General features: G+C 46.9%; 2 pseudogenes across 1 annotated transcript; both read left to right on the plus strand.

Moving 5' to 3' along the window:
* The first annotated feature begins 621 nt into the window (after nt 1-621).
* Nucleotides 622-7659, plus strand: LOC147959913 (protein ROS1A-like; annotated as a pseudogene). Its single transcript, XR_015612266.1, has 6 exons — nt 622-885; nt 978-1072; nt 1200-3636; nt 4504-6727; nt 7225-7315; nt 7450-7659. The product of XR_015612266.1 is annotated as a protein ROS1A-like (transcript).
* Nucleotides 7660-7753: 94 nt separating this feature from the next.
* LOC147959914 (uncharacterized) lies at nt 7754-9140 on the plus strand (annotated as a pseudogene).
* Nucleotides 9141-12256: the final 3116 nt, after the last annotated feature.

The raw sequence follows: 12256 nt of genomic DNA on the forward strand, positions 1-12256 counted from the left end.
TTTGTAATGATTTGGACAAAAAAATCAGTGCTAAAAAATGCTTACAAAACCACTTTTGGAGCATCGATTTTTTTATTTTTCACCTAGAGCACCACGATTGTTTTCTTCTCACAAAACTTTGCACATAGATAAAACAGTGAACAATGTTTGCTGACAGTAATTTTTTTCAGTTTTTTTGACTTCTTTTGATGATTTTTTGAATTTTATTATTCATCCAAGTACATCTAAACCCGAGAGCTGAAAATCCATGTCGTTAGACATGCTTTTAAGGCGGGAGATTGGTGTCGCAGAATAGATCGTTCCCCGCAACAGCCGCAAAGTCTCAAAACTAAGGTCGGGCAACAGTAGTAAATAGCCTTTACGCTCAGTGATTCCCGCATCTCGCCCGCCCGGGCCCAGGAGCAGCGCCGAATCGCCACCGTTTGGATCCGAGCCGGGCAGGCAATTACGAGCCCACGACGTAGAAGCCGAAGGCTCTGAAACCTGTCTGCTTGGGCTGGTTTGGTGGTACGCGATGCGGCACCAGGTTTGGTGAGGTGTGAAGGCTACAGGTGTCGCTACACGCCACCAACCGAGTGACCGACCATGCATGCGGCAGGCTATAAGAGAGGGCCCACCGGCTCGGTCGGACCGCACAATGCGATCTCTCTCTCTCTTGCAGCGACGCCCCTGCTTGCTCTTTTCGTTTCCCTCCCTTTCTGTCCCTTGCTCACCTCTCTCTCTCCCCCGCACCGCACAGATCCGGGGTGGAGAGGAGGGGACTGGGACCCTAGGAGGAAGCGACGCTCCGTACTTCTCACCAAAGGTCTCTGCACGAGCACCGACGCGGGGGGACGCGCATCGCGAGGTCGTACATGGCCGATCTGCTCTGGCTCCACCAGTGAAGTAAGTGCACATCGCCTGCGGGCTTGGTTTCCTTTTGTGTTTTGCTCTTTCGTTCACTTGTTTCCATTTCACAGTTTTTATGTTATTATTAGGGTGGATTGTCGGATGCATCCAGCTCCGTAGGACGGCAGGAGACTGCAGAGCTTGCAGGATTGGGTCTGGTTTGGCTCGGAGGTGTAAGAAACAGGTAATGCTACAATTTTAGTGACGGGTTAATGCTTTGTGATCCAGCGCATGCTTATAAGATTATTGCCATGTTTATGCCCATTTACTCCTGGAGATAATAGTCTGTGGCCGTGACCATGTTTTGATAGCCGATCAGATGCTTTGGTACGTTGCTTTCGCCCAAGCGCGTCTTTGACGAAATCATTAGCTAGTCCCCTGAGAGGATGATGTTCCATCCCCATGGAGCAGTGGCGAATCCAGGACGAAATTGGAGGATGGGCTCAAAGTTAACGGCGAAAAAAACCGAAACAATCGCTTGAAGAAAAACAACATCATCTCGTAATTCCCTTTTTCAAATAAGCTAAGATTTTCCCAGATTTCTACTAGAGACATGTAGTGTTCACTGGGATTTTTGTGGAATTTATGAAAAAGAATTATAGTTTGAACCAAATTTTGAATCTGCCTAGCTAAATAGCCTTGGGACAATGTTACGGTAGTATTATGGAAAATTTCAGTAAAGACTACAATTTCCTTGTCCAAATATGCTCAAACTTTCACAGAATACTACTAAAAACATGTAATAGTATTTACTGGAAATTTTCTGCAACGTGGTCCGCCGCCGGCCGCCCCAACGTCGACCAACGCTAGGTCTGGAGCCCTGGACCTGGAGCGTGAGCAGTGCGTGTGGCGTGTCCAGAAGCCTGGATGCGTGCATTATGTGCTTCGTTGCTTTGGTTGGGCAGTCCTGCGTGTGGGCTGTTGCCTATTGTTTCGCTGATAGGCTAAGCAGAGAAGAGTAGTAGTATAGTAAAAAAAATTGGAGGGTAGGCTAGAGCCCTATGAAGCTCACCTACTAGACTCGCCACTGCCATGGAGATACCAATTTTTATGGGTTGAAATGGGACATATTTTCTTCCTCAAAACTTAGCCTCGAGTCTATCTCTTTAGGCTCGAGTCTATCTCCTTATCACACGCGGCAAACATACCGAAGCGAGAGTTGAAGAAGGCGCCATGCGATACCACGTGTTTCCTAAAAAACTTAGTGTTTAAGCAAAGCCGCGTTATACGACGCTTACTAACCGAATAGCCGGGACATGGCGTGTGGGCGGTGCCATATGTTGCTACCGTTTTTGAAAAATAAGCACACAAATGGATCGCGATACCAAGCGATGAGTGAAACAGTCACGGGCTATAAGGTTCTTCCACAAAGAGCTTAGCCTCGAAGCAATGTCGCCATGCGGTATCACAAGTTTCCTCAAAAACTTACTGTTTAAGCAAAGCTGCACTATGCGACATATTACTAACCGTATAGACGGGACATGGCGTGTGGGTGGTGCCATATGTTGCTAGCATTTCTAAAAAACAAGCACACATGGATCACAATGCCGAGCAATGAGACACGGGTTATAAGGCGCTTCCACAAAAAGCTTAACGTTGAAACAATGTCGCCACACGGCACCACATTTATATATGCTAAAAAAACTTAGTGTTTAAGCAAAATCGCGCCACGCGACGCGTTACTAACCGTATTGCTGGCATGGCATGTGGGTGGTGCCATATGTTGCTAGCGTTTCTAAAAAACAAGTATACACGTGGATCGCAATGCCGAGCAGTGAGTAAAAAGTTATAAGATGCTTTCACAAAAAGCTTAACGTCGAAGCAATGTCGCCACACAAACCTCATGCCCCTAAGTGAATAATGGCTCTAGGCATGCCAACATTGACATTTTTCACCAAGCGTTTCTTGAATGCTTAACACTAAAGCAAGTCCTCTTCACACTTTTTCCTCGAAAAGGAGGATAGATCTCCAGCCTCTGCATAAACGCTTAACCAATGTCGCCAAGCGTTTCTTGAAGGCGACAACTTACTCTCGAATCTATCTACTTGGCACATGTGATAAACATGCCGAGGCGAGAGTTGAAGAAGGCGCCACATGGTTAGTCATGAAGCCACCGCCAGGGGTGAGGGGAGCCCCCCTCCCTGGTTGAAATTGTTTTACATATACCCTTGAGATTTCCTTAAAAAATTACATATATACCCTTTAAATTTATATTTGCCCCCCTAAAGCTTGGTAAATTGTGTTTGCCCCCCCCCCCCCCTTCTTGGATCCTGGCTCTGTCCCTGCAGACAGTACCATGCGTTTCCTAAAAAAACTTAGTGTTTAAGCAAAGCCGTGCTATGGACGTGTTATTAACCGAATAGTCAGAACATGGCATGTGGGTGGTGCCATATGTTGTTAGCATGTCTAAAAACAAGCACACACATGGATCACGATACCAACCAATGAGTGAAATAGGCATGGGTTATAAGGTGCTTCCACAATAAGCTGAGCATCAAATCAATGCCGCCACACAAGCCTCATGCCCTAAGCGAGTAATGGCACTAGGCATGCCAACACTTAACTTGGTGCCGAGTGTTTCTTGAATGCTTAACACTAAAGCAAAGTCCTCTTTGCAGTTCTTTTCCCGAAAAGGAGGATAGACCTCCGACCTATTCATAAAGGCTTACCCAATGTTGCCAAGCGTTTTTGAAGGCGAAAACTTAGACTCAAATCTACGTCCTTAGCACACGTTGCAAACATGTCGAGGTGAGAGTTGAAGATGGTACCACGTGATACCATGTACTTTCATTGGCTTTGGAATAATAGGGTAATTCAAAATAGCGGCCAAAACCTTGGGAACATCTAAGTGTTTAAGCAAAGCCACGCTATGGGACACACGTTAATAACTGGATAGTTGGAATATTTCATTGGCTTTGGAATAATAGAGTAATTTGGATAGCAGCCAAAACATTGGGAACATCTAAGTTAATGACCAATAGGTTTGGATGGCATGCGGGTAGTGCCATATGTTGCTAGCATTTCTAACAAAAGAAGCACACACATGGATCACGATGCCGAGCGAGAGTGAAAAAGTCACGTGTTATATGATGCTTCCACAAAAAGCTTAACGTCGAAGCAATGTCGTCACACAAGCTTGTATTGTTCCATCCCATTGAAATCTTTGCTAGTCCTTGAGAAGATCATGTTCCATCCCATTGAAATACTCCCTCCGTCCCAAAATTCTTGTCTTAAATTTGTCTAAATACGGATGTATCAAGTCACGTTTTAGTATCAGATACACCATATTTAGACAAATTTAAGACAAGAATTTTAGGACGGAGGGAGAACCAACTTTGATGGTTTGAAATGGGACATATATTTCCTAAATAAGAAGGTTGAAGGAGATAAGATGAAAATGCTGAGTTACTCTCGAATCTATGTCCTTAGTACACGCAGAAAACATGCCGATGCGAGAGTTGAAGAAGTTACCACGTAGTACTACGTGTTTCCGCAAAAACTTAGTGTTTAAGCAAAGCCGCACGATCATTGTACTGTTTACTTACACTGCGATCATTGCTCTTTTGGACATTATATAACCTTTTTGCATGGTGTCTTTGTAAATCTTTTTTACAGATGAACACTAAGTTTTTGAGGAAAAAATAGCTAGCATGGACGAGGGCAAGTTTCAGGCATCTCAGATGAATTCACCCATTGAGCTGGGGACAAACAATGAAGCTGGTCCGGCTGAAGGTACTGGCTTCAGTAGAAAAGAAGACAAAATACCTAAGAGGAAAAAGCACAGGCCCAAGGTAGTCAAAGAGAAAAAAATAACCAAAATACAGAAGTATACAACTGCAAAGCCTGCCAAGGAGAAGGAGACTCGCTCAACTGGCAAGAGGAAATATGTCCGCAAAAAGGGACTAAACGCAACAACGAACCAACCTCCAGCAGAAGATTCTGATATGCAGAACAGAGCTGAAAAAATAAAAGCAAGGAGAAGCTTGAAGTTCAATGAGGATGATCGGCGAAAAAATGCTGATCTAGCATCACAAGCCCAGGTTACTGAAGCGTCTTTCAATCCAGAGGATCCTCGGTCATCAATATATGCAGCTAAAAGAACTCATGCGCGGGTGGCATGTCATTGGGGGGGCACCAGCAGCTCAATAAATGCCAACCCCAAAGCTTTTACAAGAGAAGCTGTGACAATGGACGGATTTTCTGTGCAGGGCGATGGTTCGAGCTTTGCTACCAATCAGAACAACCATAATGAAGCTTCTTTTGGTCTTCATAATTCTTACGATTTTCCCCATATTCCTGCACCAGTAGGTAATCAGAGAGAGCATAGTGCTGTCAATGGCCCTATGGTTTCTTTAGACACAAGCTTTGTGCACTCAAATAGTTCAAGGACAATCCATAATGACCCCCATTCCAGCAGTTCTCGAGGATCTTATCTTACTGAAACTTGCCAACAGATGAGACCAGAGTCTCAAAAGAATCAGCAGTTTGGAGCTGTGGGCGAGTTTTCTTCCTCGTCAGCGCATCTTCCCAGTAAGTGGAATACAAATGAAGTTTCAGCAACAAACTCTGGAGCTTTTACCTTGGCTGATGTCCAGAGGTCGTTGGCCCTTGATAAATCACGATGTCACCAACGAATGATTAGCTCTGGGATCTCTGAACTCATCAGGGTCCAACAACATAACCAACCTACCCTGTCCCTGTGTGACACCAGTGACACAGTTTTTGTTGCTTCGCCTGACAAACAGTCCAGATACATAAATTCTCTTGGAGGAAACAATGTACTACCAAATACGTAATATCCAGACGATGGGAAGCCATCAACTTCAGACTTTGGAAGTCGAACCTACTCTGCATTACTCCATTGACGAAGATTGTAGTATTGCTTTACCTGGCAAACAGCCAAGATACTCGACTGCAGAGCACACACAATTGCCCAGTGGTACTGAGAATCCATTTATAGAAAATTATATCCCCAGTGGTGGTATTCATCAACTCCAGTACTTCGAAAAACGCATGGTTAACGGGCCAGAATCAGTTCCAGAAACACATGGCGCGTCTGCTTATGATGATGCTGTGAACAACTACTGCATTGCTATTCATGGCGAGCAGATCACACACACAGGAATTGAAGCTGTTGGGAAACCAGTAAGTAAATCAACAAGAGCTAAACGCCGTTTGCTAGATGCTTCTGGAGAAAACAAAGAAGCAAACCCTACCAAAAAGCCAAAGAGCGGCCGTCCAAGAAAGGAAGAAAGCAATGGGAAGCCAAAAGGCAGAGGCACAAGGAAAGAAACTGTTCGTCCTGCAAAACGTTTATCGTCAAAAGGCAAATGCACCGACAATGAGCCTATTTCTTGTGGCTCTGAACTTTCTGCAGGAACTACTACTAAGGCGGCAACGTCGGAGTCTAAAAGAAGTATGGAGAGACCAAGCATTTTGGAGATCTCTGACCGTGATAATTATAGAAGCATCGGTTCCGAGCATATTGATGGAGCCATTACTGAACTTATAGCACTATCAGCTGATCCTTTAGACGCCGAAATTGAAATTTTCAACCTTTTATACATTAGCAAATCAGATAAAGTTATGGCAGCTGCTTGTAATAAAGGCACATCTGATGCGCTCGTACCATTTCAGAGAAATGGAAATAAAAAACGTTCTCGACCCAGGGTGGACATCGATCCAGTAACCTCTTTGATGTGGAACTTACTAATTGCACCAAATATGAGTGATGATGCTGGAGGCATGGACAAGGATAAAGAGAAGTTGCTTGATGAGGAAAGAAGAGTGTTCCGGGGGAGAATCGATGCATTTATTGCTCGCATGCACCTAGTTCAGGGTATGAATTCTGTTTCAACATCAAATTTGTAGTGCGTTCTCTTTGGTATATACTACTCCCTATGGTCACATAAAAGTTCGTTACCTCCTTGAGCATGCAACTTGTTTTTATTTAGGTCCTAAAATATTTAGATTGATCTCATCTCATCATAGCATAGTTTTTTCGTAGAAAGTAACACGCGACAGATATGTGTTTATATCGTGATAATGGTCTAAATTGCATTTGTGAGACTGATCCTGAAAAAAAAATGAAGTAGTTAGGGTTTGCATCCGAAAAGAAGATCAGTTGATTGCATTTGAACAGTGCTTCTGAATTTTAGTTAAGAAAACAATGCTTCAGAATGTTACATGGACCACCATCATGCACCATCCCAATATATGAATGGAAGAGATGGCTCTTTCTTATTGTTACAAGACTATGGTTACATGTGTGTTAGGTTACAGTTCAGATGCGTTTTTGGCTTGCACAATAAACTTCAATACTGGATCTCTTTACAGGGGATAGACGATTCTCTCCTTGGAAAGGATCAGTTGTTGACTCGGTTGTGGGTGTATATCTTACTCAGAATGTTGCCGACCATCTTTCTAGGTGAAAGCAAACTTCTAGCCTATTTAATTTATTGAGAATTAAATTCTAGCCTATCTGGAATAAGTATACTGCTTCTAATTCGCATGTTATTGTTTCAACATTAGTCTAACTGCCATTATTTAAAAAAAATCCAGTTCTGCTTTCATGGCGGTTGCTGCGAAATTTCCAGTCAAACCAGAAGGCCCGGAGGGATCTACAGCAGAGATGTCTCTGTTAGAGTTATAATATAAGTCATGTACCCCTTTGTATTTATCTCGTTGTATGAGGGGTTTCCTGCATATGTTCCACACATGTACATGTATATATATATCGGCCTATGGCCTCATGGGAATACAAGTTGCATATTCCTAACATGGTATTAGAGCTAGGTTAATTTTTTCGCACGCTGCAACTCGTGCATTCGATCCCTCCTCTCCAGATCTTTGCTGCCGCTCTCGATCGAAGCAGAGTGCCTAGCCAGATCGAAGCAGCCGGCCGCAGGGGGCGATCTCCCTCCTCTCCCGATCGGACTCCATCGATCTCCCGCGGACGCCCGTCGCTTCCAGCCGACTGGTTCCGCTCGTGACCGAGCCAGCTGCCAAGATCCTGTAGCCGGGTCCCGATCGACGGGCCGGCCTCGATCTCCCTCCGCTCCCTCTCCCGCAGACGCCCGTCGCTCGCGTCCTCTCCAGCGGACGCCCGATCCGGCGCCGGCCCGCTCAGGTCGCTGGTGGTCTCGCCTCGCTCGCCCCCGCCCGCCTCTCTCTCCCACTCGCAGCTGCTCCATAGCCAGCGCCTGATCCGCCGGCCTCGATCTCCCAGCAGCGCTGCTCTCCCACTCGAAAGCTGCTCCATAGCCAGCGCCTGATCCTGATCTGGTTGTTCTCATCGGATCTACAAAAAAAAATGTCTGCTGCATCGGGTTTTGTTGCTGTCCCTCGCTGTCCGGTGATCTTTGATGGTACTAACTACACCGAGTTCACTGGCTTCATGCGCATTCACATGCGTGGCATTCGTCTTTGGGGTGTTCTTTCTGGCGAGGTCTGCTGTCCGCCACGTCCAGTTCCTCCGGTGGCCCCTACTCCGCCAACTCCATCGGTTCTTCCTACGGATGCTAATCAGGCCGCCAAGGATGCGGCTAAGGTTGCTGATGAGGCTGCTGATCGTGCTTATGATGAGAGGGTTTTGGCTTATGAGGAGGCTCTTCAGTTGTATCATGGTGCTCTGTCTGCTTACACCCAGTGGCTTGATGATGATGCTCGTGCTGCAGCTGTTCTCACTGCTAGTGTTCTGCCTCAGTTTGCTTCTGAATTTCTGGGTCTTTCTACTGTCTTTGAGATGTGGATCCGTCTTCGTGAGCGCTATCAGCCCTCTGGTGATGCCCTATACCTCTCTGTGATCCGTCAGGAGCATGCTCTTCAGCAGGGTGACTCTACTGTTGATGACTTCTATGCACAGAGTTCTGCTATCTGGCGTCAGCTTGATTCTCTCCGTAGTGCTGGGTGTCGTACCTGCCCCTGTTGCCAGGCTGTCCAGGCCAATTTGGAGTTTCATCGCGTCTATGAGTTCTTGTCTCGGCTCCGTAAGGAGTTTGAGCCCCGGCGTGCTCAGTTGTTTGCTCGTGGCCGTATTTCTCTCATGGAGGCGCTTTCTGAGATTCGTGTAGAGGAGACTCGCTTACGTGGTGCTGGTTTGCTGGAGGTTCCCTCTGTGCTTGCTACTCGTGCTCCATCGACCACTTCTCGCTCTAGTGCTCCGCCGCTCTTGCCCACTCCTTCTGGAGGCTCAGGTCGCCCCCGTCCACACTGCGCCTATTGCAACAATGATGGTCATCTTGAGTCTCAGTGCTACACGAAGAAGAAACACCTGCGCAAGGCTCAATCATCATCTTCAGGGACTTCGTCGTCTACCTCGACAGCTTCAGCCATTGCTTTGACTGAGCAGGATATTCTGAGACTTAAGCGTCTGCTCGCGGCTTCAGGTTCTTCCTCGACGGGTACTGCCGGTTCTGTGACTGATGCTTCCCGCACTGAGCAATCACCCTCTACACAGTCAGGTACATCCCCATGGGTTCTGGACTCTGGAGCTTCTTTTCATATGTCTTCTCATTCCTCCACTTTGTCCTCTCTTCGATCACTGGATTCTCCTATTCATGTCTTCACTGCTGATGGTACTCCACTTTCTGTTGCTAGTAGAGGCAATCTTACTACTCCTTCTTATTTTGTTCCTGATGTTGCTCATGTTCCTCGACTTACCATGAATTTGTTTTCTGCTGGTCAACTTACGGATTCTGGTTGTCGCGTCATCCTCGACGTTGACTCTTGTTCTGTCCAGGACCGTCACACGCACACTCTGGTTGGGGCTGGCCCTCGCCGCCGTGATTCTCAGGGTCTTTGGGAGTTGGACTGGCTTCATGTTCCTTCTGCTGCCACCACCATTGCCAGTTCTTCCGCTTCTGTTGCCTCCGTCACTAGTTCCTTCCAGCAGTGGCATCATCGACTTGGTCATCTGTGTGGTTCTCGGTTGTCTTCTTTAGTTCGTCGAGGCCTTCTGGGGTCTGTCTCAGGAGATGTCTCTTTAGAGTGTCAGGGTTGTCGTCTTGGCAAGCAGATTCAGTTACCATATTCACATAGTGAGTCAGTGTCTAAGCGTCCTTTCGATTTAGTCCATTCTGATGTATGGGGTCCGGCCCCTTTCGCTTCGAAAGGTGTTCATAAATACTATATTATTTTCATAGATGATTTCTCTCGTTACACATGGCTTTATTTCATGACTTCTCGTTCTGAGGTGTTGTCTATTTATAAGCGTTTTGCTGCCATGGTTCATACTCAGTTCTCTTCACCCATTCGTGTTTTTCGTGCTGACTCCGCTGGCGAGTATATCTCTAAGATGTTGCGTGGTGTTCTTGCTGAGCACGGGACTCTCTCTCAATTCTCTTGTCCTGGTGCTCATGCTCAGAATGGTGTGGCTGAGCGAAAGCATCGACATCTTCTTGAGACGGCTCGTGCATTGATGATTGCTGCCTCTCTCCCGCCTCATTTTTGGGCTGAGGCCGTCTCCACATCCACCTATCTTATCAATCTACAGCCTTCCGCTGCTCTACAGGGTGGTGTTCCTTTCGAGCGACTTTTTGATCGTTCTCCCGATTATTCGATGCTTCGCTTGTTTGGTTGTGTTTGCTATGTTCTTCTTGCCCCTCGCGAACGCACCAAACTGACCGCTCAGTCTGTTGAGTGTGTTTTCTTAGGCTACAGTGATGAGCATAAGGGCTATCGTTGTTGGGATCCTATTGGTCGTCGGATGCGTATCTCTCGAGATGTGACTTTTGAAGAGTCTCGTCCCTTCTACCCACGCCCATCTTCCTCGACTTTTTCAGTGCAGGATATCTCTTTCCTCACTTTTCCTGACTCACCTATCACCCCCGCCGACACTGTACCTCTCCGTTCCACTTCCTCTCCTTCTCCACATCTTGTTGACTTGCAGCCACCATCCTCCCCGGTCTCCTCGCCTCGCATGTCGCCGGATTCTCCACCTTCATCTCCGGTGACTTCCTCTCCCAGTTTGTCACCGGATTCTACACCTTCATCTCCGGTGACTTCTTCGTCGTCACCCCCTGATTCTACCTTGCCGATTCCTTCTTCTATTATTCCATCTCTTCCTCAGCATTACACTCGTCGTCCACGACCAGTTGATGTCTCTGTGGATGGGTCGTCATCTTCCTCTCAGCCTACTTATGGCTTGCGTTCTCGTCCTCGTCCGCCTGTTGATCGCTTTGGATTTCCCACCGCTGGTGCTGCTGTTCTTGAGCCGACTTCTTACCGTCAGGCTGTTGTTCATCCTGAATGGCAGTTTGCGATGGCAGAGGAGATTGCTGCTCTTGAACGCACTGGTACTTGGGATCTTGTTTCTCTTCCTCCCGGAGTCCGTCCGATCACTTGTAAGTGGGTCTACAAGGTTAAGACTCGCTCTGATGGTTCTCTTGAGCGTCACAAAGCTCGTCTTGTGGCTCGTGGTTTTCAGCAGGAGCATGGTCGTGATTATGATGAGACTTTTGCTCCTGTGGCTCATATGACCACTGTTCGTACCCTTCTTGCCGTTGCCTCTGCACGCCACTGGTCTGTATCTCAGCTTGATGTTAAGAATGCCTTTCTTAATGGTGAGCTGCGTGAGGAGGTGTACATGCAGCCACCACCTGGGTATTCTGTTCCTGATGGCATGGTATGTCGTCTTCGTCGCTCTCTCTATGGCCTTAAGCAAGCCCCCCGCGCCTGGTTTGAGCGCTTTGCCTCTGTGATCACTGCTGCTGGTTTTTTAGCAAGTGCTCATGATCCCGCATTGTTTATTCACCTTTCTCCTCGTGGTCGGACTCTTCTTCTTCTTTATGTTGATGACATGATCATCACGGGGGATGACCCCGAGTATATTGCCTTTGTCAAGGCCCGTCTTAGTGAGCAGTTTCTTATGTCTGATCTTGGACCTCTTCGCTACTTTCTTGGGATTGAAGTCTCTTCTACCTCTGATGGCTTTTTTATATCCCAGGAAAAGTATATCCAGGATCTTCTTGCTCGTGCTGCTCTTACTGACGAGCGCGTTGTTGAGACTCCTATGGAGCTCAATGTTCACCTCCGTGCTACTGATGGTGATCCTCTTCCTGATCCGACGCGTTATCGTCATCTTGTTGGCAGTCTTGTCTATCTAGCTGTCACTCGTCCGGACATCTCTTATCCGGTTCATATTCTGAGTCAGTTTGTCTCTGCCCCCACCTCGGTTCACTATAGTCATCTCCTTCGTGTTCTTCGATATCTTCGAGGCACGATCTCTCACCGTCTATTCTTTCCTCGCTCCAGTTCTTTACAGCTCCAGGCCTATTCGGATGCTACGTGGGCTAGTGATCCTTCCGATCGCCGTTCACTTTCTGCTTACTGTGTTTTTCTTGGTGGTTCTCTCATTGCCTGGAAGACG

This window comes from Triticum urartu, chromosome 7A (genome assembly GCF_056163025.1).
Source record: "Triticum urartu cultivar PI428250 chromosome 7A, HENAU_Tu73, whole genome shotgun sequence".
Classification (NCBI taxonomy): domain Eukaryota; kingdom Viridiplantae; phylum Streptophyta; class Magnoliopsida; order Poales; family Poaceae; genus Triticum; species Triticum urartu.